The sequence below is a fragment of the Phalangium opilio genome, unplaced genomic scaffold, assembly GCF_054372755.1.
Source record: "Phalangium opilio isolate 3A_F unplaced genomic scaffold, DU_Popi_V2 ptg000013l_1, whole genome shotgun sequence".
NCBI classification, from domain to species: domain Eukaryota; kingdom Metazoa; phylum Arthropoda; class Arachnida; order Opiliones; family Phalangiidae; genus Phalangium; species Phalangium opilio.
Window position 1 is genome coordinate 2037056 of NW_028324148.1, and position 22209 is coordinate 2059264.

The 22209-nt window shown below is 44.2% G+C and overlaps 75 non-coding genes across 75 annotated transcripts; all 75 read left to right on the forward strand.

Moving 5' to 3' along the window:
- Window positions 1-201: 201 nt before the first annotated feature.
- On the forward strand, window positions 202-274 carry TRNAV-UAC (transfer RNA valine (anticodon UAC)). Its single transcript has one exon. It is a non-coding gene; the product is annotated as a tRNA-Val (tRNA).
- A 63-nt stretch (window positions 275-337) lies between these two features.
- Window positions 338-410, forward strand: TRNAV-UAC (transfer RNA valine (anticodon UAC)). Its single transcript has one exon. It is a non-coding gene; the product is annotated as a tRNA-Val (tRNA).
- A 63-nt stretch (window positions 411-473) lies between these two features.
- TRNAV-UAC (transfer RNA valine (anticodon UAC)) lies at window positions 474-546 on the forward strand. The gene has a single exon. It is a non-coding gene; the product is annotated as a tRNA-Val (tRNA).
- Window positions 547-748: 202 nt separating this feature from the next.
- TRNAV-UAC (transfer RNA valine (anticodon UAC)) lies at window positions 749-821 on the forward strand. The gene has a single exon. It is a non-coding gene; the product is annotated as a tRNA-Val (tRNA).
- A 1157-nt stretch (window positions 822-1978) lies between these two features.
- On the forward strand, window positions 1979-2051 carry TRNAV-UAC (transfer RNA valine (anticodon UAC)). The gene has a single exon. It is a non-coding gene; the product is annotated as a tRNA-Val (tRNA).
- Window positions 2052-2387: 336 nt separating this feature from the next.
- TRNAV-UAC (transfer RNA valine (anticodon UAC)) lies at window positions 2388-2460 on the forward strand. The gene has a single exon. It is a non-coding gene; the product is annotated as a tRNA-Val (tRNA).
- Window positions 2461-2523: 63 nt separating this feature from the next.
- Window positions 2524-2596, forward strand: TRNAV-UAC (transfer RNA valine (anticodon UAC)). The gene has a single exon. It is a non-coding gene; the product is annotated as a tRNA-Val (tRNA).
- A 338-nt stretch (window positions 2597-2934) lies between these two features.
- Window positions 2935-3007, forward strand: TRNAV-AAC (transfer RNA valine (anticodon AAC)). Its single transcript has one exon. It is a non-coding gene; the product is annotated as a tRNA-Val (tRNA).
- A 337-nt stretch (window positions 3008-3344) lies between these two features.
- Window positions 3345-3417, forward strand: TRNAV-UAC (transfer RNA valine (anticodon UAC)). The gene has a single exon. It is a non-coding gene; the product is annotated as a tRNA-Val (tRNA).
- A 63-nt stretch (window positions 3418-3480) lies between these two features.
- On the forward strand, window positions 3481-3553 carry TRNAV-UAC (transfer RNA valine (anticodon UAC)). Its single transcript has one exon. It is a non-coding gene; the product is annotated as a tRNA-Val (tRNA).
- Window positions 3554-3752: 199 nt separating this feature from the next.
- Window positions 3753-3825, forward strand: TRNAV-UAC (transfer RNA valine (anticodon UAC)). The gene has a single exon. It is a non-coding gene; the product is annotated as a tRNA-Val (tRNA).
- A 63-nt stretch (window positions 3826-3888) lies between these two features.
- Window positions 3889-3961, forward strand: TRNAV-UAC (transfer RNA valine (anticodon UAC)). Its single transcript has one exon. It is a non-coding gene; the product is annotated as a tRNA-Val (tRNA).
- A 202-nt stretch (window positions 3962-4163) lies between these two features.
- TRNAV-UAC (transfer RNA valine (anticodon UAC)) lies at window positions 4164-4236 on the forward strand. The gene has a single exon. It is a non-coding gene; the product is annotated as a tRNA-Val (tRNA).
- A 63-nt stretch (window positions 4237-4299) lies between these two features.
- On the forward strand, window positions 4300-4372 carry TRNAV-UAC (transfer RNA valine (anticodon UAC)). Its single transcript has one exon. It is a non-coding gene; the product is annotated as a tRNA-Val (tRNA).
- Window positions 4373-4435: 63 nt separating this feature from the next.
- On the forward strand, window positions 4436-4508 carry TRNAV-UAC (transfer RNA valine (anticodon UAC)). The gene has a single exon. It is a non-coding gene; the product is annotated as a tRNA-Val (tRNA).
- A 63-nt stretch (window positions 4509-4571) lies between these two features.
- On the forward strand, window positions 4572-4644 carry TRNAV-UAC (transfer RNA valine (anticodon UAC)). Its single transcript has one exon. It is a non-coding gene; the product is annotated as a tRNA-Val (tRNA).
- Window positions 4645-4846: 202 nt separating this feature from the next.
- TRNAV-UAC (transfer RNA valine (anticodon UAC)) lies at window positions 4847-4919 on the forward strand. The gene has a single exon. It is a non-coding gene; the product is annotated as a tRNA-Val (tRNA).
- Window positions 4920-4982: 63 nt separating this feature from the next.
- Window positions 4983-5055, forward strand: TRNAV-UAC (transfer RNA valine (anticodon UAC)). Its single transcript has one exon. It is a non-coding gene; the product is annotated as a tRNA-Val (tRNA).
- Window positions 5056-5118: 63 nt separating this feature from the next.
- On the forward strand, window positions 5119-5191 carry TRNAV-UAC (transfer RNA valine (anticodon UAC)). The gene has a single exon. It is a non-coding gene; the product is annotated as a tRNA-Val (tRNA).
- Window positions 5192-5254: 63 nt separating this feature from the next.
- On the forward strand, window positions 5255-5327 carry TRNAV-UAC (transfer RNA valine (anticodon UAC)). The gene has a single exon. It is a non-coding gene; the product is annotated as a tRNA-Val (tRNA).
- A 338-nt stretch (window positions 5328-5665) lies between these two features.
- Window positions 5666-5738, forward strand: TRNAV-UAC (transfer RNA valine (anticodon UAC)). Its single transcript has one exon. It is a non-coding gene; the product is annotated as a tRNA-Val (tRNA).
- A 612-nt stretch (window positions 5739-6350) lies between these two features.
- Window positions 6351-6423, forward strand: TRNAV-CAC (transfer RNA valine (anticodon CAC)). Its single transcript has one exon. It is a non-coding gene; the product is annotated as a tRNA-Val (tRNA).
- A 201-nt stretch (window positions 6424-6624) lies between these two features.
- Window positions 6625-6697, forward strand: TRNAV-UAC (transfer RNA valine (anticodon UAC)). The gene has a single exon. It is a non-coding gene; the product is annotated as a tRNA-Val (tRNA).
- A 63-nt stretch (window positions 6698-6760) lies between these two features.
- TRNAV-UAC (transfer RNA valine (anticodon UAC)) lies at window positions 6761-6833 on the forward strand. The gene has a single exon. It is a non-coding gene; the product is annotated as a tRNA-Val (tRNA).
- A 63-nt stretch (window positions 6834-6896) lies between these two features.
- Window positions 6897-6969, forward strand: TRNAV-UAC (transfer RNA valine (anticodon UAC)). The gene has a single exon. It is a non-coding gene; the product is annotated as a tRNA-Val (tRNA).
- A 63-nt stretch (window positions 6970-7032) lies between these two features.
- On the forward strand, window positions 7033-7105 carry TRNAV-UAC (transfer RNA valine (anticodon UAC)). The gene has a single exon. It is a non-coding gene; the product is annotated as a tRNA-Val (tRNA).
- Window positions 7106-7168: 63 nt separating this feature from the next.
- Window positions 7169-7241, forward strand: TRNAV-UAC (transfer RNA valine (anticodon UAC)). The gene has a single exon. It is a non-coding gene; the product is annotated as a tRNA-Val (tRNA).
- Window positions 7242-7579: 338 nt separating this feature from the next.
- TRNAV-UAC (transfer RNA valine (anticodon UAC)) lies at window positions 7580-7652 on the forward strand. The gene has a single exon. It is a non-coding gene; the product is annotated as a tRNA-Val (tRNA).
- A 64-nt stretch (window positions 7653-7716) lies between these two features.
- Window positions 7717-7789, forward strand: TRNAV-UAC (transfer RNA valine (anticodon UAC)). The gene has a single exon. It is a non-coding gene; the product is annotated as a tRNA-Val (tRNA).
- A 63-nt stretch (window positions 7790-7852) lies between these two features.
- On the forward strand, window positions 7853-7925 carry TRNAV-UAC (transfer RNA valine (anticodon UAC)). Its single transcript has one exon. It is a non-coding gene; the product is annotated as a tRNA-Val (tRNA).
- Window positions 7926-7988: 63 nt separating this feature from the next.
- TRNAV-UAC (transfer RNA valine (anticodon UAC)) lies at window positions 7989-8061 on the forward strand. Its single transcript has one exon. It is a non-coding gene; the product is annotated as a tRNA-Val (tRNA).
- A 612-nt stretch (window positions 8062-8673) lies between these two features.
- Window positions 8674-8746, forward strand: TRNAV-AAC (transfer RNA valine (anticodon AAC)). Its single transcript has one exon. It is a non-coding gene; the product is annotated as a tRNA-Val (tRNA).
- Window positions 8747-8809: 63 nt separating this feature from the next.
- Window positions 8810-8882, forward strand: TRNAV-CAC (transfer RNA valine (anticodon CAC)). Its single transcript has one exon. It is a non-coding gene; the product is annotated as a tRNA-Val (tRNA).
- A 201-nt stretch (window positions 8883-9083) lies between these two features.
- On the forward strand, window positions 9084-9156 carry TRNAV-UAC (transfer RNA valine (anticodon UAC)). The gene has a single exon. It is a non-coding gene; the product is annotated as a tRNA-Val (tRNA).
- Window positions 9157-9494: 338 nt separating this feature from the next.
- On the forward strand, window positions 9495-9567 carry TRNAV-UAC (transfer RNA valine (anticodon UAC)). The gene has a single exon. It is a non-coding gene; the product is annotated as a tRNA-Val (tRNA).
- Window positions 9568-10043: 476 nt separating this feature from the next.
- Window positions 10044-10116, forward strand: TRNAV-AAC (transfer RNA valine (anticodon AAC)). The gene has a single exon. It is a non-coding gene; the product is annotated as a tRNA-Val (tRNA).
- Window positions 10117-10179: 63 nt separating this feature from the next.
- Window positions 10180-10252, forward strand: TRNAL-CAG (transfer RNA leucine (anticodon CAG)). The gene has a single exon. It is a non-coding gene; the product is annotated as a tRNA-Leu (tRNA).
- A 65-nt stretch (window positions 10253-10317) lies between these two features.
- On the forward strand, window positions 10318-10390 carry TRNAV-AAC (transfer RNA valine (anticodon AAC)). Its single transcript has one exon. It is a non-coding gene; the product is annotated as a tRNA-Val (tRNA).
- Window positions 10391-10867: 477 nt separating this feature from the next.
- Window positions 10868-10940, forward strand: TRNAV-UAC (transfer RNA valine (anticodon UAC)). The gene has a single exon. It is a non-coding gene; the product is annotated as a tRNA-Val (tRNA).
- A 202-nt stretch (window positions 10941-11142) lies between these two features.
- On the forward strand, window positions 11143-11215 carry TRNAV-AAC (transfer RNA valine (anticodon AAC)). Its single transcript has one exon. It is a non-coding gene; the product is annotated as a tRNA-Val (tRNA).
- Window positions 11216-11278: 63 nt separating this feature from the next.
- Window positions 11279-11351, forward strand: TRNAV-CAC (transfer RNA valine (anticodon CAC)). Its single transcript has one exon. It is a non-coding gene; the product is annotated as a tRNA-Val (tRNA).
- Window positions 11352-11552: 201 nt separating this feature from the next.
- Window positions 11553-11625, forward strand: TRNAV-UAC (transfer RNA valine (anticodon UAC)). The gene has a single exon. It is a non-coding gene; the product is annotated as a tRNA-Val (tRNA).
- Window positions 11626-12786: 1161 nt separating this feature from the next.
- On the forward strand, window positions 12787-12859 carry TRNAV-AAC (transfer RNA valine (anticodon AAC)). The gene has a single exon. It is a non-coding gene; the product is annotated as a tRNA-Val (tRNA).
- Window positions 12860-12922: 63 nt separating this feature from the next.
- TRNAV-CAC (transfer RNA valine (anticodon CAC)) lies at window positions 12923-12995 on the forward strand. Its single transcript has one exon. It is a non-coding gene; the product is annotated as a tRNA-Val (tRNA).
- Window positions 12996-13196: 201 nt separating this feature from the next.
- Window positions 13197-13269, forward strand: TRNAV-UAC (transfer RNA valine (anticodon UAC)). Its single transcript has one exon. It is a non-coding gene; the product is annotated as a tRNA-Val (tRNA).
- Window positions 13270-13607: 338 nt separating this feature from the next.
- TRNAV-UAC (transfer RNA valine (anticodon UAC)) lies at window positions 13608-13680 on the forward strand. The gene has a single exon. It is a non-coding gene; the product is annotated as a tRNA-Val (tRNA).
- Window positions 13681-14156: 476 nt separating this feature from the next.
- On the forward strand, window positions 14157-14229 carry TRNAV-AAC (transfer RNA valine (anticodon AAC)). The gene has a single exon. It is a non-coding gene; the product is annotated as a tRNA-Val (tRNA).
- Window positions 14230-14292: 63 nt separating this feature from the next.
- Window positions 14293-14365, forward strand: TRNAL-CAG (transfer RNA leucine (anticodon CAG)). Its single transcript has one exon. It is a non-coding gene; the product is annotated as a tRNA-Leu (tRNA).
- A 65-nt stretch (window positions 14366-14430) lies between these two features.
- TRNAV-AAC (transfer RNA valine (anticodon AAC)) lies at window positions 14431-14503 on the forward strand. Its single transcript has one exon. It is a non-coding gene; the product is annotated as a tRNA-Val (tRNA).
- Window positions 14504-14980: 477 nt separating this feature from the next.
- TRNAV-UAC (transfer RNA valine (anticodon UAC)) lies at window positions 14981-15053 on the forward strand. The gene has a single exon. It is a non-coding gene; the product is annotated as a tRNA-Val (tRNA).
- A 202-nt stretch (window positions 15054-15255) lies between these two features.
- Window positions 15256-15328, forward strand: TRNAV-AAC (transfer RNA valine (anticodon AAC)). The gene has a single exon. It is a non-coding gene; the product is annotated as a tRNA-Val (tRNA).
- Window positions 15329-15391: 63 nt separating this feature from the next.
- On the forward strand, window positions 15392-15464 carry TRNAV-CAC (transfer RNA valine (anticodon CAC)). The gene has a single exon. It is a non-coding gene; the product is annotated as a tRNA-Val (tRNA).
- A 201-nt stretch (window positions 15465-15665) lies between these two features.
- TRNAV-UAC (transfer RNA valine (anticodon UAC)) lies at window positions 15666-15738 on the forward strand. Its single transcript has one exon. It is a non-coding gene; the product is annotated as a tRNA-Val (tRNA).
- Window positions 15739-16350: 612 nt separating this feature from the next.
- On the forward strand, window positions 16351-16423 carry TRNAV-UAC (transfer RNA valine (anticodon UAC)). The gene has a single exon. It is a non-coding gene; the product is annotated as a tRNA-Val (tRNA).
- A 476-nt stretch (window positions 16424-16899) lies between these two features.
- On the forward strand, window positions 16900-16972 carry TRNAV-AAC (transfer RNA valine (anticodon AAC)). Its single transcript has one exon. It is a non-coding gene; the product is annotated as a tRNA-Val (tRNA).
- A 63-nt stretch (window positions 16973-17035) lies between these two features.
- On the forward strand, window positions 17036-17108 carry TRNAL-CAG (transfer RNA leucine (anticodon CAG)). Its single transcript has one exon. It is a non-coding gene; the product is annotated as a tRNA-Leu (tRNA).
- Window positions 17109-17173: 65 nt separating this feature from the next.
- Window positions 17174-17246, forward strand: TRNAV-AAC (transfer RNA valine (anticodon AAC)). The gene has a single exon. It is a non-coding gene; the product is annotated as a tRNA-Val (tRNA).
- Window positions 17247-17723: 477 nt separating this feature from the next.
- Window positions 17724-17796, forward strand: TRNAV-UAC (transfer RNA valine (anticodon UAC)). The gene has a single exon. It is a non-coding gene; the product is annotated as a tRNA-Val (tRNA).
- Window positions 17797-17998: 202 nt separating this feature from the next.
- Window positions 17999-18071, forward strand: TRNAV-AAC (transfer RNA valine (anticodon AAC)). The gene has a single exon. It is a non-coding gene; the product is annotated as a tRNA-Val (tRNA).
- A 63-nt stretch (window positions 18072-18134) lies between these two features.
- TRNAV-CAC (transfer RNA valine (anticodon CAC)) lies at window positions 18135-18207 on the forward strand. The gene has a single exon. It is a non-coding gene; the product is annotated as a tRNA-Val (tRNA).
- A 201-nt stretch (window positions 18208-18408) lies between these two features.
- On the forward strand, window positions 18409-18481 carry TRNAV-UAC (transfer RNA valine (anticodon UAC)). Its single transcript has one exon. It is a non-coding gene; the product is annotated as a tRNA-Val (tRNA).
- A 338-nt stretch (window positions 18482-18819) lies between these two features.
- Window positions 18820-18892, forward strand: TRNAV-UAC (transfer RNA valine (anticodon UAC)). Its single transcript has one exon. It is a non-coding gene; the product is annotated as a tRNA-Val (tRNA).
- A 476-nt stretch (window positions 18893-19368) lies between these two features.
- Window positions 19369-19441, forward strand: TRNAV-AAC (transfer RNA valine (anticodon AAC)). Its single transcript has one exon. It is a non-coding gene; the product is annotated as a tRNA-Val (tRNA).
- A 63-nt stretch (window positions 19442-19504) lies between these two features.
- TRNAL-CAG (transfer RNA leucine (anticodon CAG)) lies at window positions 19505-19577 on the forward strand. The gene has a single exon. It is a non-coding gene; the product is annotated as a tRNA-Leu (tRNA).
- Window positions 19578-19642: 65 nt separating this feature from the next.
- Window positions 19643-19715, forward strand: TRNAV-AAC (transfer RNA valine (anticodon AAC)). The gene has a single exon. It is a non-coding gene; the product is annotated as a tRNA-Val (tRNA).
- A 63-nt stretch (window positions 19716-19778) lies between these two features.
- Window positions 19779-19851, forward strand: TRNAV-CAC (transfer RNA valine (anticodon CAC)). Its single transcript has one exon. It is a non-coding gene; the product is annotated as a tRNA-Val (tRNA).
- Window positions 19852-20192: 341 nt separating this feature from the next.
- On the forward strand, window positions 20193-20265 carry TRNAV-UAC (transfer RNA valine (anticodon UAC)). The gene has a single exon. It is a non-coding gene; the product is annotated as a tRNA-Val (tRNA).
- A 202-nt stretch (window positions 20266-20467) lies between these two features.
- TRNAV-AAC (transfer RNA valine (anticodon AAC)) lies at window positions 20468-20540 on the forward strand. Its single transcript has one exon. It is a non-coding gene; the product is annotated as a tRNA-Val (tRNA).
- A 63-nt stretch (window positions 20541-20603) lies between these two features.
- TRNAV-CAC (transfer RNA valine (anticodon CAC)) lies at window positions 20604-20676 on the forward strand. Its single transcript has one exon. It is a non-coding gene; the product is annotated as a tRNA-Val (tRNA).
- Window positions 20677-20877: 201 nt separating this feature from the next.
- On the forward strand, window positions 20878-20950 carry TRNAV-UAC (transfer RNA valine (anticodon UAC)). Its single transcript has one exon. It is a non-coding gene; the product is annotated as a tRNA-Val (tRNA).
- A 63-nt stretch (window positions 20951-21013) lies between these two features.
- TRNAV-UAC (transfer RNA valine (anticodon UAC)) lies at window positions 21014-21086 on the forward strand. The gene has a single exon. It is a non-coding gene; the product is annotated as a tRNA-Val (tRNA).
- Window positions 21087-21289: 203 nt separating this feature from the next.
- TRNAV-AAC (transfer RNA valine (anticodon AAC)) lies at window positions 21290-21362 on the forward strand. Its single transcript has one exon. It is a non-coding gene; the product is annotated as a tRNA-Val (tRNA).
- A 63-nt stretch (window positions 21363-21425) lies between these two features.
- Window positions 21426-21498, forward strand: TRNAV-CAC (transfer RNA valine (anticodon CAC)). The gene has a single exon. It is a non-coding gene; the product is annotated as a tRNA-Val (tRNA).
- Window positions 21499-21835: 337 nt separating this feature from the next.
- TRNAV-UAC (transfer RNA valine (anticodon UAC)) lies at window positions 21836-21908 on the forward strand. Its single transcript has one exon. It is a non-coding gene; the product is annotated as a tRNA-Val (tRNA).
- A 63-nt stretch (window positions 21909-21971) lies between these two features.
- TRNAV-UAC (transfer RNA valine (anticodon UAC)) lies at window positions 21972-22044 on the forward strand. Its single transcript has one exon. It is a non-coding gene; the product is annotated as a tRNA-Val (tRNA).
- The last annotated feature ends 165 nt before the right edge of the window (window positions 22045-22209 follow it).

Consider the following 22209-nt stretch of genomic DNA (forward strand, 5'->3'; position numbering starts at 1 on the left):
CATATTTTGTCCATCGTGTTTGGGCATAAAAAAGCTAGGTCTCTTGGAAAACTCAGCATCACGACGTATCTATGGTGTAGTGGTTATCACGTCCGCTTTACTCGCGGATGGTCCAAGGTTCGAGCCCTGGTAGATACATATTTTGACCATCGTGATAGGACATAAAAAAGCTAGCTCTCTTGGAAAACTCAGTATTACTACGTATCTATGGTGTAGTGGTTATCACGTCCGCTTTACACGCGGAAGGTCCCAGGTTCGAGCCCTGGGAGATACATATTTTGTCCATCGTGATTGGGCATAAAAAAGCTAGGTCTCTTGGAAAACTCAGCATTACTACGTATCTATGGTGTAGTGGTTATCACGTCCGCTTTACACGCGGAAGGTCCTAGGTTCGAGCCCTGGTAGATACATATTTTGACCATCGTCATAGGACATAAAAAAGCTACGTCTCTTGGAAAACTCAGTATTACTACGTAGCTATAGTGTAGTGGTTATCACGTCCGCTTTACACGCGGAAGGTCCCAGGTTCGAGCCCTGGTAGATACATATTTTGACCATCGTGATAGGACATAAAAAAAGCTAGGTCTCTTGGAAAACTCAGTATTACTACGTATCTATGGTGTAGTGGTTATCACGCCCGCTTTACACGCGGAAGGTCCCATGTTCGAGCCCTGGTAGATACATGTTTTGTCCATCGTGATTGGGCATAAAAATTAGCTAGATCTCTCGGAAAACTTAGCATTGCTACGTATCTATGGTGTAGTGGTTATCACGTCCGCTTTACACGCGGAAGGTCCCAGGTTCGAGCCCTGGTAGATACATATTTTGACCATCGTGATAGGACATAAAAAAAGCTAGGTCTCTTGGAAAACTCAGTATTACTACGTATCTATGGTGTAGTGGTTATCACGCCCGCTTTACACGCGGAAGGTCCCATGTTCGAGCCCTGGTAGATACATGTTTTGTCCATCGTGATTGGGCATAAAAATTAGCTAGATCTCTCGGAAAACTTAGCATTGCTACGTATCTATGGTGTAGTGGTTATCACGTCCGTTTACACGCGGAAGGTCCCAGGTTCGAGCCCTGGTAGATACATATTTTGACCATCGTGATAGGACATAAAAAAAGCTAGGTCTCTTGGAAAACTCAGTATTACTACGTATATATGGTGTAGTGGTTATCACGTCCGCCTAACACGTGGAAGGTCCCAGGTTCGAGCCCTGTTAGATACATATTTTGTCCATCGTGTTTGGGCATAAAAAAGCTAGGTCTCTTGGAAAACTCAGCATCACGACGTATCTATGGTGTAGTGGTTATCACGTCCGCTTTACTCGCGGATGGTCCAAGGTTCGAGCCCTGGTAGATACATATTTTGACCATCGTGATAGGACATAAAAAAGCTAGCTCTCTTGGAAAACTCAGTATTACTACGTATCTATGGTGTAGTGGTTATAACGTCCGCTTTACACGCGGAAGGTCCCAGGTTCGAGCCCTGGGAGATACATATTTTGTCCATCGTGATTGGGCATAAAAAAGCTAGGTCTCTTGGAAAACTCAGCATTACTACGTATCTATGGTGTAGTGGTTATCACGTCCGCTTTACACGCGGAAGGTCCTAGGCTCGAGCCCTGGTAGATACATATTTTGACCATCGTCATAGGACATAAAAAAGCTACGTCTCTTGGAAAACTCAGTATTACTACGTAGCTATAGTGTAGTGGTTATCACGTCCGATTTACACGCGGAAGGTCCCAGGTTCGAGCCCTGGTAGATACATATTTTGACCATCGTGATAGGACATAAAAAAAGCTAGGTCTCTTGGAAAACTCAGTATTACTACGTATCTATGGTGTAGTGGTTATCACGCCCGCTTTACACGCGGAAGGTCCCATGTTCGAGCCCTGGTAGATACATGTTTTGTCCATCGTGATTGGGCATAAAAATTAGCTAGATCTCTCGGAAAACTTAGCATTGCTACGTATCTATGGTGTAGTGGTTATCACGTCCGCTTTACACGCGGAAGGTCCCAGGTTCGAGCCCTGGTAGATACATATTTTGACCATCGTGATAGGACATAAAAAAAGCTAGGTCTCTTGGAAAACTCAGTATTACTACGTATCTATGGTGTAGTGGTTATCACGCCCGCTTTACACGCGGAAGGTCCCATGTTCGAGCCCTGGTAGATACATGTTTTGTCCATCGTGTTTGGGCATAAAAAAGCTAGGTCTCTTGGAAAACTCAGCATCACGACGTATCTATGGTGTAGTGGTTATCACGTCCGCTTTACTCGCGGATGGTCCAAGGTTCGAGCCCTTGTAGATACATATTTTGACCATCGTGATAGGACATAAAAAAGCTAGCTCTCTTGGAAAACTCAGTATTACTACGTATCTATGGTGTAGTGGTTATCACGTCCGCTTTACACGCGGAAGGTCCCAGGTTCGAGCCCTGGTAGATACATATTTTGTCCATCGTGATTGGGCATAAAAAAGCTAGGTCTCTTGGAAAACTCAGCATTACTACGTATCTATGGTGTAGTGGTTATCACGTCCGCTTTACACGCGGAAGGTCCTAGGTTCGAGCCCTGGTAGATACATATTTTGACCATCGTGATAGGACATAAAAAAGCTACGTCTCTTGGAAAACTCAGTATTACTACGTAGCTATAGTGTAGTGGTTATCACGTCCGCTTTACACGCGGAAATTTCCAGGTTCGAGCCCTGGTAGATGCATATTTTGACCATCGTGATAAGACATAAAAAAAGCTAGGTCTCTTGGAAAACTCAGTATTACTACGTATCTATGGTGAAGTGGTTATCACGTCCGATTTAAACGCGGAAGGTCCCAGGTTCGAGCCCTGGTAGATACATGTTTTGTCCATCGTGATTGGGCATAAAAATAAGCTCGATCTCTCGGAAAACTCAGAATTACTACGTATCTGTGGTGTAGTGGTTATCACGTCCGCCTAACACGCGGAAGGTCCCAGGTTCGAGCCCTGGTAGATACATATTTTGTCCATCGTGATTCGGCATAAAAAAGCTAGGTCTCTTGGAAATTTCAGCATTACTACGTATCTATGTTGTAGTGGTTATCACGTCTGCTTCACACGCGGAAGGTCCCAGGTTCGAGCCGTGGTAGATACATATTTTGTCCATCGTGATTGGGCATAAAAATTAGCTAGATCTCTCGGAAAACTAATTATTACTACGTATATATGGTGTAGTGGTTATCACGTCCGCCTAACACGTGGAAGGTCCCAGGTTCGAGCCCTGTTAGATACATATTTTGTCCATCGTGTTTGGGCATAAAAAAGCTAGGTCTCTTGGAAAACTCAGCATTACGACGTATCTATGGTGTAGTGGTTATCACGTCCGCTTTACTCGCGGATGGTCCCAGGTTCGAGCCCTGGTAGATACATATTTTGACCATCGTGATAGGACATAAAAAAGCTAACTCTCTTGGAAAACTCAGTATTACTACGTATCTATGGTGTAGTGGTTATCACGTCCGCTTTACACGCGGAAGGTCCCAGGTTCGAGCCCTGGTAGATACATATTTGGTCCATCGTGATTGGGCATAAAAAAGCTAGGTCTCTTGGAAAACTCAGCATTACTACGTATCTATGGTGTAGTGGTTATCGCGTCCGCTTTACACGCGGAAGGTCCCAGGATCGAGCCCTGGTTGATACATATTTTGACCATCGTGATAGGACATAAAAAAGCTACGTCTCTTGGAAAACTCAGTATTACTACGTAGCTATAGTGTAGTGGTTATCACGTCCGCTTTACACGCGGAAGGTCCCAGGTTCGAGCCCTGGTAGATACATATTTTGACCATCGTGATAGGACATAAAAAAGCTAGGTCTCTTGGAAAACTCAGTATTACTACGTATCTATGGTGTAGTGGTTATCACGTCCGCTTTACACGCGGAAGGTTCCAGGTTCGAGCCCTGGTAGATGCATATTTTGACCATCGTGATAAGACATAAAAAAAGCTAGGTCTCTTGGAAATTTCAGCATTACTACGTATCTATGGTGTAGTGGTTATCACGTCCGCTTTACACGCGGAAGGTCCCATGTTCGAGCCGTGGTAGATACATGTTTTGTCCATCGTGATTGGGCATAAAAATTAGCTAGATCTCTCGGAAAACTCAATATTACTACGTATCTATGGTGTAGTGGTTATCACGTCCGCTTTACACGCGGAAGGTCCCAGGTTCGAGCCCTGGTAGATACATATTTGGTCCATCGTGATTGGGCATAAAAAAGCTAGGTCTCTTGGAAAACTCAGCATTACTACGTATCTATGGTGTAGTGGTTATCACGTCCGCTTTACACGCGGAAGGTCCCAGGATCGAGCCCTGGTTGATACATATTTTGACCATCGTGATAGGACATAAAAAAGCTACGTCTCTTGGAAAACTCAGTATTACTACGTAGCTATAGTGTAGTGGTTATCACGTCCGCTTTACACGCGGAAGGTCCCAGGTTCGAGCCCTGGTAGATACATATTTTGACCATCGTGATAGGACATAAAAAAGCTAGGTCTCTTGGAAAACTCAGTATTACTACGTATCTATGGTGTAGTGGTTATCACGTCCGCTTTACACGCGGAAGGTTCCAGGTTCGAGCCCTGGTAGATGCATATTTTGACCATCGTGATAAGACATAAAAAAAGCTAGGTCTCTTGGAAATTTCAGCATTACTACGTATCTATGGTGTAGTGGTTATCACGTCCGCTTTACACGCGGAAGGTCCCATGTTCGAGCCGTGGTAGATACATGTTTTGTCCATCGTGATTGGGCATAAAAATTAGCTAGATCTCTCGGAAAACTCAATATTACTACGTATCTATGGTGTAGTGGTTATCACGTCCGCTTTACACGCGGAAGGTCCCAGGTTCGAGCCCTGGTAGATACATATTTGGTCCATCGTGATTGGGCATAAAAAAGCTAGGTCTCTTGGAAAACTCAGCATTACTACGTATCTATGGTGTAGTGGTTATCACGTCCGCTTTACACGCGGAAGGTCCCAGGATCGAGCCCTGGTTGATACATATTTTGACCATCGTGATAGGACATAAAAAAGCTACGTCTCTTGGAAAACTCAGTATTACTACGTAGCTATAGTGTAGTGGTTATCACGTCCGCTTTACACGCGGAAGGTCCCAGGTTCGAGCCCTGGTAGATACATATTTTGACCATCGTGATAGGACATAAAAAAGCTAGGTCTCTTGGAAAACTCAGTATTACTACGTATCTATGGTGTAGTGGTTATCACGTCCGCTTTACACGCGGAAGGTTCCAGGTTCGAGCCCTGGTAGATGCATATTTTGACCATCGTGATAAGACATAAAAAAAGCTAGGTCTCTTGGAAATTTCAGCATTACTACGTATCTATGGTGTAGTGGTTATCACGTCCGCTTTACACGCGGAAGGTCCCATGTTCGAGCCGTGGTAGATACATGTTTTGTCCATCGTGATTGGGCATAAAAATTAGCTAGATCTCTCGGAAAACTCAATATTACTACGTATATATGGTGTAGTGGTTATCACGTCCGCCTAACACGTGGAAGGTCCCAGGTTCGAGCCCTGTTAGATACATATTTTGTCCATCGTGTTTGGGCATATAAAAGCTAGGTCTCTTGTAAAACTCAGCATTACTACGTATCTATGGTGTAGTGGTTATCACGTCCGCTTTACACGCGGAAGGTCCCAGGTTCGAGCCCTGGTAGATACATATTTTGACCATCGTGATAGGACATAAAAAAAGCTAGGTCTCTTGGAAAACTCAGTATTACTACGTATCTATGGTGTAGTGGTTATCACGCCCGCTTTACACGCGGAAGGTCCCATGTTCGAGCCCTGGTAGATACATGTTTTGTCCATCGTGATTGGGCATAAAAATTAGCTAGATCTCTCGGAAAACTTAGCATTGCTACGTATCTATGGTGTAGTGGTTATCACGTCCGCTTTACACGCGGAAGGTTCCAGGTTCGAGCCCTGATAGATGCATATTTTGACCATCGTGATAAGACATAAAAAAGCTAGGTCTCTTGGAAAACTCAGTATTACTACGTATCTATGGTGAAGTGGTTATCACGTCCGCTTTAAACGCGGAAGGTCCCAGGTTCGAGCCCTGGTAGATACATGTTTTGTCCATCGTGATTGGGCATAAAAATAAGCTCGATCTCTCGGAAAACTCAGTATTACTACGTATCTGTGGTGTAGTGGTTATCACGACCGCCTAACACGCGGAAGGTCCCAGGTTCGAGCCCTGGTAGATACATATTTTGTCCATCGTGATTGGGCATAAAAAAGCTAGGTCTCTTGGAAATTTCAGCATTACTACGTATCTATGTTGTAGTGGTTATCACGTCTGCTTCACACGCGGAAGGTCCCAGGTTCGAGCCCTGGTAGATACATATTTTGTCCATCGTGATTGGGCATAAAAATTAGCTAGATCTCTCGGAAAACTAATTATTACTACGTATATATGGTGTAGTGGTTATCACGTCCGCCTAACACGTGGAAGGTCCCAGGATCGAGCCCTGTTAGATACATATTTTGTCCATCGTGTTTGGGCATAAAAAAGCTAGGTCTCTTGGAAAACTCAGCATTACGACGTATCTATGGTGTAGTGGTTATCACGTCCGCTTTACTCGCGGATGGTCCCAGGTTCGAGCCCTGGTAGATACATATTTTGACCATCGTGATAGGACATAAAAAAGCTATCTCTCTTGGAAAACTCAGTATTACTACGTATCTATGGTGTAGTGGTTATCACGTCCGCTTTACACGCGGAAGGTCCCAGGTTCGAGTCCTGCTAGATACATATTTGGTCCATCGTGATTGGGCATAAAAAAGCTAGGTCTCTTGGAAAACTCAGCATTACTACGTATCTATGGTGTAGTGGTTATCACGTCCGCTTTACACGCGGAAGGTCCCAGGTTCGAGCCCTGGTTGATACATATTTTGACCATCGTGATAGGACATAAAAAAGCTACATCTCTTGGAAAACTCAGTATTACTACGTAGCTATAGTGTAGTGGTTATCACGTCCGCTTTACACGCGGAAGGACCCAGGTTCGAGCCCTGGTAGATACATATTTTGACCATCGTGATAGGACATAAAAAAGCTAGGTCTCTTGGAAAACTCAGTATTACTACGTATCTATGGTGTAGTGGTTATCACGTCCGCTTTACACGCGGAAGGTTCCAGGTTCGAGCCCTGGTAGATGCATATTTTGACCATCGTGATAAGACATAAAAAAAGCTAGGTCTCTTGGAAATTTCAGCATTACTACGTATCTATGGTGTAGTGGTTATCACGTCCGCTTTACACGCGGAAGGTCCCATGTTCGAGCCGTGGTAGATACATGATTTGTCCATCGTGATTGGGCATAAAAATTAGCTAGATCTCTCGGAAAACTCAATATTACTACGTATATATGGTGTAGTGGTTATCACGTCCGCCTAACACGTGGAAGGTCCCAGGTTCGAGCCCTGTTAGATACATATTTTGTCCATCGTGTTTGGGCATATAAAAGCTAGGTCTCTTGGAAAACTCAGCATTACGATGTATCTATGGTGTAGTGGTTATCACGTCCGCTTTACACGCAGAAGGTCCCAGGTTCGAGCCCTGGTAGATACATATTTTGACCATCGTGATAGGACATAAAAAAAGCTAGGTCTCTTGGAAAACTCAGTATTACTACGTATCTATGGTGTAGTGGTTATCACGTCCGCTTTACACGCGGAAGGTCCCAGGTTCGAGCCCTGGTAGATACATATTTGGTCCATCGTGATTGGGCATAAAAAAGCTAGGTCTCTTGGAAAACTCAGCATTACTACGTATCTATGGTGTAGTGGTTATCACGTCCGCTTTACACGCAGAAGGTCCCAGGTTCGAGCCCTGGTTGATACATATTTTGACCATCGTGATAGGACATAAAAAAGCTACGTCTCTTGGAAAACTCAGTATTACTACGTAGCTATAGTGTAGTGGTTATCACGTCCGCTTTACACGCGGAAGGTCCCAGGTTCGAGCCCTGGTAGATACATATTTTGACCATCGTGATAGGACATAAAAAAGCTAGGTCTCTTGGAAAACTCAGTATTACTACGTATCTATGGTGTAGTGGTTATCACGCCCTCTTTACACGCGGAAGGTTCCAGGTTCGAGCCCTGGTAGATGCATATTTTGACCATCGTGATAAGACATAAAAAAAGCTAGGTCTCTTGGAAATTTCAGCATTACTACGTATCTATGGTGTAGTGGTTATCACGTCCGCTTTACACGCGGAAGGTCCCATGTTCGAGCCGTGGTAGATACATGTTTTGTCCATCGTGATTGGGCATAAAAATTAGCTAGATCTCTCGGAAAACTCAATATTACTACGTATATATGGTGTAGTGGTTATCACGTCCGCCTAACACGTGGAAGGTCCCAGGTTCGAGCCCTGTTAGATACATATTTTGTCCATCGTGTTTGGGCATATAAAAGCTAGGTCTCTTGGAAAACTCAGTATTACTACGTATCTATGGTGAAGTGGTTATCACGTCCGCTTTAAACGCGGAAGGTCCCAGGTTCGAGCCCTGGTAGATACATGTTTTGTCCATCGTGATTGGGCATAAAAATAAGCTCGATCTCTCGGAAAACTCAGTATTACTACGTATCTGTGGTGTAGTGGTTATCACGTCCGCCTAACACGCGGAAGGTCCCAAGTTCGAGCCCTGGTAGATACATATTTTGTCCATCGTGATTGGGCATAAAAAAGCTAGGTCTCTTGGAAATTTCAGCATTACTACGTATCTATGTTGTAGTGGTTATCACGTCTGCTTCACACGCGGAAGGTCCCAGGTTCGAGCCCTGGTAGATACATATTTTGTCCATCGTGATTGGGCATAAAAATTAGCTAGATCTCTCGGAAAACTAATTATTACTACGTATATATGGTGTAGTGGTTATCACGTCCGCCTAACACGTGGAAGGTCCCAGGTTCGAGCCCTGTTAGACACATATTTTGTCCATCGTGTTTGGGCATAAAAAAGCTAGGTCTCTTGGAAAACTCAGCATTACGACGTATCTATGGTGTAGTGGTTATCACGTCCGCTTTACACGCGGAAGGTTCCAGGTTCGAGCCCTGGTAGATGCATATTTTGACCATCGTGATAAGACATAAAAAAAGCTAGGTCTCTTGGAAATTTCAGCATTACTACGTATCTATGGTGTAGTGGTTATCACGTCCGCTTTACACGCGGAAGGTCCCATGTTCGAGCCGTGGTAGATACATGTTTTGTCCATCGTGATTGGGCATAAAAATTAGCTAGATCTCTCGGAAAACTCAATATTACTACGTATATATGGTGTAGTGGTTATCACGTCCGCCTAACACGTGGAAGGTCCCAGGTTCGAGCCCTGTTAGATACATATTTTGTCCATCGTGTTTGGGCATATAAAAGCTAGGTCTCTTGGAAAACTCAGCATTACGACGTATCTATGGTGTAGTGGTTATCACGTCCGCTTTACACGCGGAAGGTCCCAGGTTCGAGCCCTGGTAGATACATATTTTGACCATCGTGATAGGACATAAAAAAAGCTAGGTCTCTTGGAAAACTCAGTATTACTACGTATCGATGGTGTAGTGGTTATCACGTCCGCTTTACACGCGGAAGGTCCCATGTTCGAGCCCTGGTAGATACATGATTTGTCCATCGTGATTGGGCATAAAAATTAGCTAGATCTCTCGGAAAACTTAGCATTGCTACGATATATGGTGTAGTGGTTGTCACGTCCGCTTTACAAGCGGAAGGTCCCAGGTTCGAGCCCTGGTAGATGCATATTTTGACCATCGTGATAAGACATAAAAAAAGCTAGGTCTCTTGGAAAACTCAGTATTACTACGTATCTATGGTGAAGTGGTTATCACGTCCGCTTTAAACGCGGAAGGTCCCAGGTTCGAGCCCTGGTAGATACATGTTTTGTCCAGCGTGATTGGGCATAAAAATAAGCTCGATCTCTCGGAAAACTCAGTATTACTACGTATCTGTGGTGTAGTGGTTATCACGTCCGCCTAACACGCGGAAGGTCCCAGGTTCGAGCCCTGGTAGATACATATTTTGTCCATCGTGATTGGGCATAAAAAAGCTAGGTCTCTTGGAAATTTCAGCATTACTACGTATCTATGTTGTAGTGGTTATCACGTCTGCTTCAGACGCGGAAGGTCCCAGGTTCGAGCCCTGGTAGATACATGTTTTGTCCATCGTGATTGGGCATAAAAATAAGCTCGATCTCTCGGCAAACTCAGTATTACTACGTATCTGTGGTGTAGTGGTTATCACGTCCGCCTAACACGCGGAAGGTCCCAGGTTCGAGCCCTGGTAGATACATATTTTGTCCATCGTGATTGGGCATAAAAAAGCTAGGTCTCTTGGAAATTTCAGCATTACTACGTATCTATGTTGTAGTGTTTATCACGTCTGCTTCACACGCGGAAGGTCCCAGGTTCGAGCCCTGGTAGATACATATTTTGTCCATCGTGATTGGGCATAAAAATTAGCTAGATCTCTCGGAAAACTAATTATCACTACGTATATATGGTGTAGTGGTTATCACGTCCGCCTAACACGTGGAAGGTCCCAGGTTCGAGCCCTGGTAGATACATATTTTGTCCATCGTGATTGGGCATAAAAATTAGCTAGATCTCTCGGAAAACTAATTATTACTACGTATATATGGTGTAGTGGTTATCACGCCCGCTTTACACGCGGAAGGTCCCATGTTCGAGCCCTGGTAGATACATGTTTTGTCCATCGTGATTGGGCATAAAAATTAGCTAGATCTCTCGGAAAACTTAGCATTGCTACGTATCTATGGTGTAGTGGTTATCACGTCCGCTTTACACGCGGAAGGTTCCAGGTTCGAGCCCTGGTAGATGCATATTTTGACCATCGTGATAAGACATAAAAAAAGCTAGGTCTCTTGGAAAACTCAGTATTACTACGTATCTATGGTGAAGTGGTTATCACGTCCGCTTTAAACGCGGAAGGTCCCAGGTTCGAGCCCTGGTAGATACATGTTTTGTCCATCGTGATTGGGCATAAAAATAAGCTCGATCTCTCGGAAAACTCAGTATTACTACGTATCTGTGGTGTAGTGGTTATCACGTCCGCCTAACACGCGGAAGGTCCCAAGTTCGAGCCCTGGTAGATACATATTTTGTCCATCGTGATTGGGCATAAAAAAGCTAGGTCTCTTGGAAATTTCAGCATTACTACGTATCTATGTTGTAGTGGTTATCACGTCTGCTTCACACGCGGAAGGTCCCAGGTTCGAGCCCTGGTAGATACATATTTTGTCCATCGTGATTGGGCATAAAAATTAGCTAGATCTCTCGGAAAACTAATTATTACTACGTATATATGGTGTAGTGGTTATCACGTCCGCCTAACACGTGGAAGGTCCCAGGTTCGAGCCCTGTTAGATACATATTTTGTCCATCGTGTTTGGGCATAAAAAAGCTAGGTCTCTTGGAAAACTCAGCATTACGACGTATCTATGGTGTAGTGGTTATCACGTCCGCTTTACACGCGGAAGGTTCCAGGTTCGAGCCCTGGTAGATGCATATTTTGACCATCGTGATAAGACATAAAAAAAGCTAGGTCTCTTGGAAATTTCAGCATTACTACGTATCTATGGTGTAGTGGTTATCACGTCCGCTTTACACGCGGAAGGTCCCATGTTCGAGCCGTGGTAGATACATGTTTTGTCCATCGTGATTGGGCATAAAAATTAGCTAGATCTCTCGGAAAACTCAATATTACTACGTATATATGGTGTAGTGGTTATCACGTCCGCCTAACACGTGGAAGGTCCCAGGTTCGAGCCCTGTTAGATACATATTTTGTCCATCGTGTTTGGGCATATAAAAGCTAGGTCTCTTGGAAAACTCAGCATTACGACGTATCTATGGTGTAGTGGTTATCACGTCCGCTTTACACGCGGAAGGTCCCATGTTCGAGCCGTGGTAGATACATGTTTTGTCCATCGTGATTGGGCATAAAAATTAGCTAGATCTCTCGGAAAACTCAATATTACTACGTATATATGGTGTAGTGGTTATCACGTCCGCCTAACACGTGGAAGGTCCCAGGTTCGAGCCCTGTTAGATACATATTTTGTCCATCGTGTTTGGGCATATAAAAGCTAGGTCTCTTGGAAAACTCAGCATTACGACGTATCTATGGTGTAGTGGTTATCACGCCCTCTTTACACGCGGAAGGTTCCAGGTTCGAGCCCTGGTAGATGCATATTTTGACCATCGTGATAAGACATAAAAAAAGCTAGGTCTCTTGGAAATTTCAGCATTACTACGTATCTATGGTGTAGTGGTTATCACGTCCGCTTTACACGCGGAAGGTCCCATGTTCGAGCCGTGGTAGATACATGTTTTGTCCATCGTGATTGGGCATAAAAATTAGCTAGATCTCTCGGAAAACTCAATATTACTACGTATATATGGTGTAGTGGTTATCACGTCCGCCTAACACGTGGAAGGTCCCAGGTTCGAGCCCTGTTAGATACATATTTTGTCCATCGTGTTTGGGCATATAAAAGCTAGGTCTCTTGGAAAACTCAGTATTACTACGTATCTATGGTGAAGTGGTTATCACGTCCGCTTTAAACGCGGAAGGTCCCAGGTTCGAGCCCTGGTAGATACATGTTTTGTCCATCGTGATTGGGCATAAAAATAAGCTCGATCTCTCGGAAAACTCAGTATTACTACGTATCTGTGGTGTAGTGGTTATCACGTCCGCCTAACACGCGGAAGGTCCCAAGTTCGAGCCCTGGTAGATACATATTTTGTCCATCGTGATTGGGCATAAAAAAGCTAGGTCTCTTGGAAATTTCAGCATTACTACGTATCTATGTTGTAGTGGTTATCACGTCTGCTTCACACGCGGAAGGTCCCAGGTTCGAGCCCTGGTAGATACATATTTTGTCCATCGTGATTGGGCATAAAAATTAGCTAGATCTCTCGGAAAACTAATTATTACTACGTATATATGGTGTAGTGGTTATCACGTCCGCCTAACACGTGGAAGGTCCCAGGTTCGAGCCCTGTTAGATACATATTTTGTCCATCGTGTTTGGGCATAAAAAAGCTAGGTCTCTTGGAAAACTCAGCATTACGACGTATCTATGGTGTAGTGGTTATCACGTCCGCTTTACACGCGGAAGGTTCCAGGTTCGAGCCCTGGTAGATGCATATTTTGACCATCGTGATAAGACATAAAAAAAGCTAGGTCTCTTGGAAATTTCAGCATTACTACGTATCTATGGTGTAGTGGTTATCACGTCCGCTTTACACGCGGAAGGTCCCATGTTCGAGCCGTGGTAGATACATGTTTTGTCCATCGTGATTGGGCATAAAAATTAGCTAGATCTCTCGGAAAACTCAATATTACTACGTATATATGGTGTAGTGGTTATCACGTCCGCCTAACACGTGGAAGGTCCCAGGTTCGAGCCCTGTTAGATACATATTTTGTCCATCGTGTTTGGGCATATAAAAGCTAGGTCTCTTGGAAAACTCAGCATTACGACGTATCTATGGTGTAGTGGTTATCACGTCCGCTTTACACGCGGAAGGTCCCAGGTTCGAGCCCTGGTAGATACATATTTTGACCATCGTGATAGGACATAAAAAAAGCTAGGTCTCTTGGAAAACTCAGTATTACTACGTATCGATGGTGTAGTGGTTATCACGTCCGCTTTACACGCGGAAGGTCCCATGTTCGAGCCCTGGTAGATACATGATTTGTCCATCGTGATTGGGCATAAAAATTAGCTAGATCTCTCGGAAAACTTAGCATTGCTACGATATATGGTGTAGTGGTTGTCACGTCCGCTTTACAAGCGGAAGGTCCCAGGTTCGAGCCCTGGTAGATGCATATTTTGACCATCGTGATAAGACATAAAAAAAGCTAGGTCTCTTGGAAAACTCAGTATTACTACGTATCTATGGTGAAGTGGTTATCACGTCCGCTTTAAACGCGGAAGGTCCCAGGTTCGAGCCCTGGTAGATACATGTTTTGTCCAGCGTGATTGGGCATAAAAATAAGCTCGATCTCTCGGAAAACTCAGTATTACTACGTATCTGTGGTGTAGTGGTTATCACGTCCGCCTAACACGCGGAAGGTCCCAGGTTCGAGCCCTGGTAGATACATATTTTGTCCATCGTGATTGGGCATAAAAAAGCTAGGTCTCTTGGAAATTTCAGCATTACTACGTATCTATGTTGTAGTGGTTATCACGTCTGCTTCAGACGCGGAAGGTCCCAGGTTCGAGCCCTGGTAGATACATGTTTTGTCCATCGTGATTGGGCATAAAAATAAGCTCGATCTCTCGGCAAACTCAGTATTACTACGTATCTGTGGTGTAGTGGTTATCACGTCCGCCTAACACGCGGAAGGTCCCAGGTTCGAGCCCTGGTAGATACATATTTTGTCCATCGTGATTGGGCATAAAAAAGCTAGGTCTCTTGGAAATTTCAGCATTACTACGTATCTATGTTGTAGTGTTTATCACGTCTGCTTCACACGCGGAAGGTCCCAGGTTCGAGCCCTGGTAGATACATATTTTGTCCATCGTGATTGGGCATAAAAATTAGCTAGATCTCTCGGAAAACTAATTATCACTACGTATATATGGTGTAGTGGTTATCACGTCCGCCTAACACGTGGAAGGTCCCAGGTTCGAGCCCTGGTAGATACATATTTTGTCCATCGTGATTGGGCATAAAAATTAGCTAGATCTCTCGGAAAACTAATTATTACTACGTATATATGGTGTAGTGGTTATCACGCCCGCTTTACACGCGGAAGGTCCCATGTTCGAGCCCTGGTAGATACATGTTTTGTCCATCGTGATTGGGCATAAAAATTAGCTAGATCTCTCGGAAAACTTAGCATTGCTACGTATCTATGGTGTAGTGGTTATCACGTCCGCTTTACACGCGGAAGGTTCCAGGTTCGAGCCCTGGTAGATGCATATTTTGACCATCGTGATAAGACATAAAAAAAGCTAGGTCTCTTGGAAAACTCAGTATTACTACGTATCTATGGTGAAGTGGTTATCACGTCCGCTTTAAACGCGGAAGGTCCCAGGTTCGAGCCCTGGTAGATACATGTTTTGTCCATCGTGATTGGGCATAAAAATAAGCTCGATCTCTCGGAAAACTCAGTATTACTACGTATCTGTGGTGTAGTGGTTATCACGTCCGCCTAACACGCGGAAGGTCCCAAGTTCGAGCCCTGGTAGATACATATTTTGTCCATCGTGATTGGGCATAAAAAAGCTAGGTCTCTTGGAAATTTCAGCATTACTACGTATCTATGTTGTAGTGGTTATCACGTCTGCTTCACACGCGGAAGGTCCCAGGTTCGAGCCCTGGTAGATACATATTTTGTCCATCGTGATTGGGCATAAAAATTAGCTAGATCTCTCGGAAAACTAATTATTACTACGTATATATGGTGTAGTGGTTATCACGTCCGCCTAACACGTGGAAGGTCCCAGGTTCGAGCCCTGTTAGATACATATTTTGTCCATCGTGTTTGGGCATAAAAAAGCTAGGTCTCTTGGAAAACTCAGCATTACGACGTATCTATGGTGTAGTGGTTATCACGTCCGCTTTACACGCGGAAGGTTCCAGGTTCGAGCCCTGGTAGATGCATATTTTGACCATCGTGATAAGACATAAAAAAAGCTAGGTCTCTTGGAAATTTCAGCATTACTACGTATCTATGGTGTAGTGGTTATCACGTCCGCTTTACACGCGGAAGGTCCCATGTTCGAGCCGTGGTAGATACATGTTTTGTCCATCGTGATTGGGCATAAAAATTAGCTAGATCTCTCGGAAAACTCAATATTACTACGTATATATGGTGTAGTGGTTATCACGTCCGCCTAACACGTGGAAGGTCCCAGGTTCGAGCCCTGTTAGATACATATTTTGTCCATCGTGTTTGGGCATATAAAAGCTAGGTCTCTTGGAAAACTCAGCATTACGACGTATCTATGGTGTAGTGGTTATCACGTCCGCTTTACACGCGGAAGGTCCCATGTTCGAGCCGTGGTAGATACATGTTTTGTCCATCGTGATTGGGCATAAAAATTAGCTAGATCTCTCGGAAAACTCAATATTACTACGTATATATGGTGTAGTGGTTATCACGTCCGCCTAACACGTGGAAGGTCCCAGGTTCGAGCCCTGTTAGATACATATTTTGTCCATCGTGTTTGGGCATATAAAAGCTAGGTCTCTTGGAAAACTCAGCATTACGACGTATCTATGGTGTAGTGGTTATCACGTCCGCTTTACACGCGGAAGGTCCCAGGTTCGAGCCCTGGTAGATACATATTTTGACCATCGTGATAGGACATAAAAAAAGCTAGGTCTCTTGGAAAACTCAGTATTACTACGTATCGATGGTGTAGTGGTTATCACGTCCGCTTTACACGCGGAAGGTCCCATGTTCGAGCCCTGGTAGATACATGATTTGTCCATCGTGATTGGGCATAAAAATTAGCTAGATCTCTCGGAAAACTTAGCATTGCTACGATATATGGTGTAGTGGTTGTCACGTCCGCTTTACAAGCGGAAGGTCCCAGGTTCGAGCCCTGGTAGATGCATATTTTGACCATCGTGATAAGACATAAAAAAAGCTAGGTCTCTTGGAAAACTCAGTATTACTACGTATCTATGGTGAAGTGGTTATCACGTCCGCTTTAAACGCGGAAGGTCCCAGGTTCGAGCCCTGGTAGATACATGTTTTGTCCAGCGTGATTGGGCATAAAAATAAGCTCGATCTCTCGGAAAACTCAGTATTACTACGTATCTGTGGTGTAGTGGTTATCACGTCCGCCTAACACGCGGAAGGTCCCAGGTTCGAGCCCTGGTAGATACATATTTTGTCCATCGTGATTGGGCATAAAAAAGCTAGGTCTCTTGGAAATTTCAGCATTACTACGTATCTATGTTGTAGTGGTTATCACGTCTGCTTCAGACGCGGAAGGTCCCAGGTTCGAGCCCTGGTAGATACATGTTTTGTCCATCGTGATTGGGCATAAAAATAAGCTCGATCTCTCGGCAAACTCAGTATTACTACGTATCTGTGGTGTAGTGGTTATCACGTCCGCCTAACACGCGGAAGGTCCCAGGTTCGAGCCCTGGTAGATACATATTTTGTCCATCGTGATTGGGCATAAAAAAGCTAGGTCTCTTGGAAATTTCAGCATTACTACGTATCTATGTTGTAGTGTTTATCACGTCTGCTTCACACGCGGAAGGTCCCAGGTTCGAGCCCTGGTAGATACATATTTTGTCCATCGTGATTGGGCATAAAAATTAGCTAGATCTCTCGGAAAACTAATTATCACTACGTATATATGGTGTAGTGGTTATCACGTCCGCCTAACACGTGGAAGGTCCCAGGTTCGAGCCCTGGTAGATACATATTTTGTCCATCGTGATTGGGCATAAAAATTAGCTAGATCTCTCGGAAAACTAATTATTACTACGTATATATGGTGTAGTGGTTATCACGCCCGCTTTACACGCGGAAGGTCCCATGTTCGAGCCCTGGTAGATACATGTTTTGTCCATCGTGATTGGGCATAAAAATTAGCTAGATCTCTCGGAAAACTTAGCATTGCTACGTATCTATGGTGTAGTGGTTATCACGTCCGCTTTACACGCGGAAGGTTCCAGGTTCGAGCCCTGGTAGATGCATATTTTGACCATCGTGATAAGACATAAAAAAAGCTAGGTCTCTTGGAAAACTCAGTATTACTACGTATCTATGGTGAAGTGGTTATCACGTCCGCTTTAAACGCGGAAGGTCCCAGGTTCGAGCCCTGGTAGATACATGTTTTGTCCATCGTGATTGGGCATAAAAATAAGCTCGATCTCTCGGAAAACTCAGTATTACTACGTATCTGTGGTGTAGTGGTTATCACGTCCGCCTAACACGCGGAAGGTCCCAAGTTCGAGCCCTGGTAGATACATATTTTGTCCATCGTGATTGGGCATAAAAAAGCTAGGTCTCTTGGAAATTTCAGCATTACTACGTATCTATGTTGTAGTGGTTATCACGTCTGCTTCACACGCGGAAGGTCCCAGGTTCGAGCCCTGGTAGATACATATTTTGTCCATCGTGATTGGGCATAAAAATTAGCTAGATCTCTCGGAAAACTAATTATTACTACGTATATATGGTGTAGTGGTTATCACGTCCGCCTAACACGTGGAAGGTCCCAGGTTCGAGCCCTGTTAGATACATATTTTGTCCATCGTGTTTGGGCATAAAAAAGCTAGGTCTCTTGGAAAACTCAGCATTACGACGTATCTATGGTGTAGTGGTTATCACGTCCGCTTTACACGCGGAAGGTTCCAGGTTCGAGCCCTGGTAGATGCATATTTTGACCATCGTGATAAGACATAAAAAAAGCTAGGTCTCTTGGAAATTTCAGCATTACTACGTATCTATGGTGTAGTGGTTATCACGTCCGCTTTACACGCGGAAGGTCCCATGTTCGAGCCGTGGTAGATACATGTTTTGTCCATCGTGATTGGGCATAAAAATTAGCTAGATCTCTCGGAAAACTCAATATTACTACGTATATATGGTGTAGTGGTTATCACGTCCGCCTAACACGTGGAAGGTCCCAGGTTCGAGCCCTGTTAGATACATATTTTGTCCATCGTGTTTGGGCATATAAAAGCTAGGTCTCTTGGAAAACTCAGCATTACGACGTATCTATGGTGTAGTGGTTATCACGTCCGCTTTACACGCGGAAGGTCCCAGGTTCGAGCCCTGGTAGATACATATTTTGACCATCGTGATAGGACATAAAAAAAGCTAGGTCTCTTGGAAAACTCAGTATTACTACGTATCGATGGTGTAGTGGTTATCACGTCCGCTTTACACGCGGAAGGTCCCATGTTCGAGCCCTGGTAGATACATGATTTGTCCATCGTGATTGGGCATAAAAATTAGCTAGATCTCTCGGAAAACTTAGCATTGCTACGATATATGGTGTAGTGGTTGTCACGTCCGCTTTACAAGCGGAAGGTCCCAGGTTCGAGCCCTGGTAGATGCATATTTTGACCATCGTGATAAGACATAAAAAAAGCTAGGTCTCTTGGAAAACTCAGTATTACTACGTATCTATGGTGAAGTGGTTATCACGTCCGCTTTAAACGCGGAAGGTCCCAGGTTCGAGCCCTGGTAGATACATGTTTTGTCCAGCGTGATTGGGCATAAAAATAAGCTCGATCTCTCGGAAAACTCAGTATTACTACGTATCTGTGGTGTAGTGGTTATCACGTCCGCCTAACACGCGGAAGGTCCCAGGTTCGAGCCCTGGTAGATACATATTTTGTCCATCGTGATTGGGCATAAAAAAGCTAGGTCTCTTGGAAATTTCAGCATTACTACGTATCTATGTTGTAGTGGTTATCACGTCTGCTTCAGACGCGGAAGGTCCCAGGTTCGAGCCCTGGTAGATACATGTTTTGTCCATCGTGATTGGGCATAAAAATAAGCTCGATCTCTCGGCAAACTCAGTATTACTACGTATCTGTGGTGTAGTGGTTATCACGTCCGCCTAACACGCGGAAGGTCCCAGGTTCGAGCCCTGGTAGATACATATTTTGTCCATCTTGATTGGGCATAAAAAAGCTAGGTCTCTTGGAAATTTCAGCATTACTACGTATCTATGTTGTAGTGGTTATCACGTCTGCTTCACACGCGGAAGGTCCCAGGTTCGAGCCCTGGTAGATACATATTTTGTCCATCGTGATTGGGCATAAAAATTAGCTAGATCTCTCGGAAAACTAATTATCACTACGTATATATGGTGTAGTGGTTATCACGTCCGCCTAACACGTGGAAGGTCCCAGGTTCGAGCCCTGGTAGATACATATTTTGTCCATCGTGATTGGGCATAAAAATTAGCTAGATCTCTCGGAAAACTAATTATTACTACGTATATATGGTGTAGTGGTTATCACGCCCGCTTTACACGCGGAAGGTCCCATGTTCGAGCCCTGGTAGATACATGTTTTGTCCATCGTGATTGGGCATAAAAATTAGCTAGATCTCTCGGAAAACTTAGCATTGCTACGTATCTATGGTGTAGTGGTTATCACGTCCGCTTTACACGCGGAAGGTTCCAGGTTCGAGCCCTGGTAGATGCATATTTTGACCATCGTGATAAGACATAAAAAAAGCTAGGTCTCTTGGAAAACTCAGTATTACTACGTATCTATGGTGAAGTGGTTATCACGTCCGCTTTAAACGCGGAAGGTCCCAGGTTCGAGCCCTGGTAGATACATGTTTTGTCCATCGTGATTGGGCATAAAAATAAGCTCGATCTCTCGGAAAACTCAGTATTACTACGTATCTGTGGTGTAGTGGTTATCACGTCCGCCTAACACGCGGAAGGTCCCAAGTTCGAGCCCTGGTAGATACATATTTTGTCCATCGTGATTGGGCATAAAAAAGCTAGGTCTCTTGGAAATTTCAGCATTACTACGTATCTATGTTGTAGTGGTTATCACGTCTGCTTCACACGCGGAAGGTCCCAGGTTCGAGCCCTGGTAGATACATATTTTGTCCATCGTGATTGGGCATAAAAATTAGCTAGATCTCTCGGAAAACTAATTATTACTACGTATATATGGTGTAGTGGTTATCACGTCCGCCTAACACGTGGAAGGTCCCAGGTTCGAGCCCTGTTAGATACATATTTTGTCCATCGTGTTTGGGCATAAAAAAGCTAGGTCTCTTGGAAAACTCAGCATTACGACGTATCTATGGTGTAGTGGTTATCACGTCCGCTTTACACGCGGAAGGTCCCAGGTTCGAGCCCTGGTAGATACATATTTTGACCATCGTGATAGGACATAAAAAAGCTAGGTCTCTTGGAAAACTCAGTATTACTACGTATCTATGGTGTAGTGGTTATCACGTCCGCTTTACACGCGGAAGGTCCCATGTTCGAGCCCTGGTAGATACATGATTTGTCCATCGTGATTGGGCATAAAAATTAGCTAGATCTCTCGGAAAACTGAGTATTACTACGTATCTATGGTGAAGTGGTTATCACGTCCGCTTTAAACGCGGAAGGTCCCAGGTTCGAGCCCTGGTAGATACATGTTTTGTCCATCGTGATTGGGCATAAAAATAAGCTCGATCTCTCGGAAAACTCAGTATTACTACGTATCTGTGGTGTAGTGGTTATCACGTCCGCCTAACACGCGGAAGGTCCCAGGTTCGAGCCCTGGTAGATACATATTTTGTCCATCGTGATTGGGCATAAAAAAGCTAGGTCTCTTGGAAATTTCAGCATTACTACGTATCTATGTTGTAGTGGTTATCACGTCTGCTTCACACGCGGAAGGTCCCAGGTTCGAGCCCTGGTAGATACATATTTTGTCCATCGTGATTGGGCATAAAAATTAGCTAGATCTCTCGGAAAACTAATTATTACTACGTATATATGGTGTAGTGGTTATCACGTCCGTTTAACACGTGGAAGGTCCCAGGTTCGAGCCCTGGTAGATACATATTTGGTCCATCGTGATTGGGCATAAAAAAGCTAGGTCTCTTGGAAAACTCAGTATTACTACGTATCTATGGTGTAGTGGTTATCACGTCCGCTTTACACGCGGAAGGTCCCAGGTTCGAGCCCTGGTTGAAACATATTTTGACCATCGTGATAGGACATAAAAAAGCTACGTCTCTTGGAAAACTCAGTATTACTACGTAGCTATAGTGTAGTGGTTATCACGTCCGCTTTACACGCGGAAGGTCCCAGGTTCGAGCCCTGGTAGATACATATTTTGACCATCGTGATAGGACATAAAAAAGCTAGGTCTCTTGGAAAACTCAGTATTACTACGTATCTATGGTGTAGTGGTTATCACGTCCGCTTTACACGCGGAAGGTTCCAGGTTCGAGCCCTGGTAGATGCATATTTTGACCATCGTGATAAGACATAAAAAAAGCTAGGTCTCTTGGAAATTTCAGCAATACTACGTATCTATGGTGTAGTGGTTATCACGTCCGCTTTACACGCGGAAGGTCCCATGTTCGAGCCGTGGTAGATACATGTTTTGTCCATCGTGATTGGGCATAAA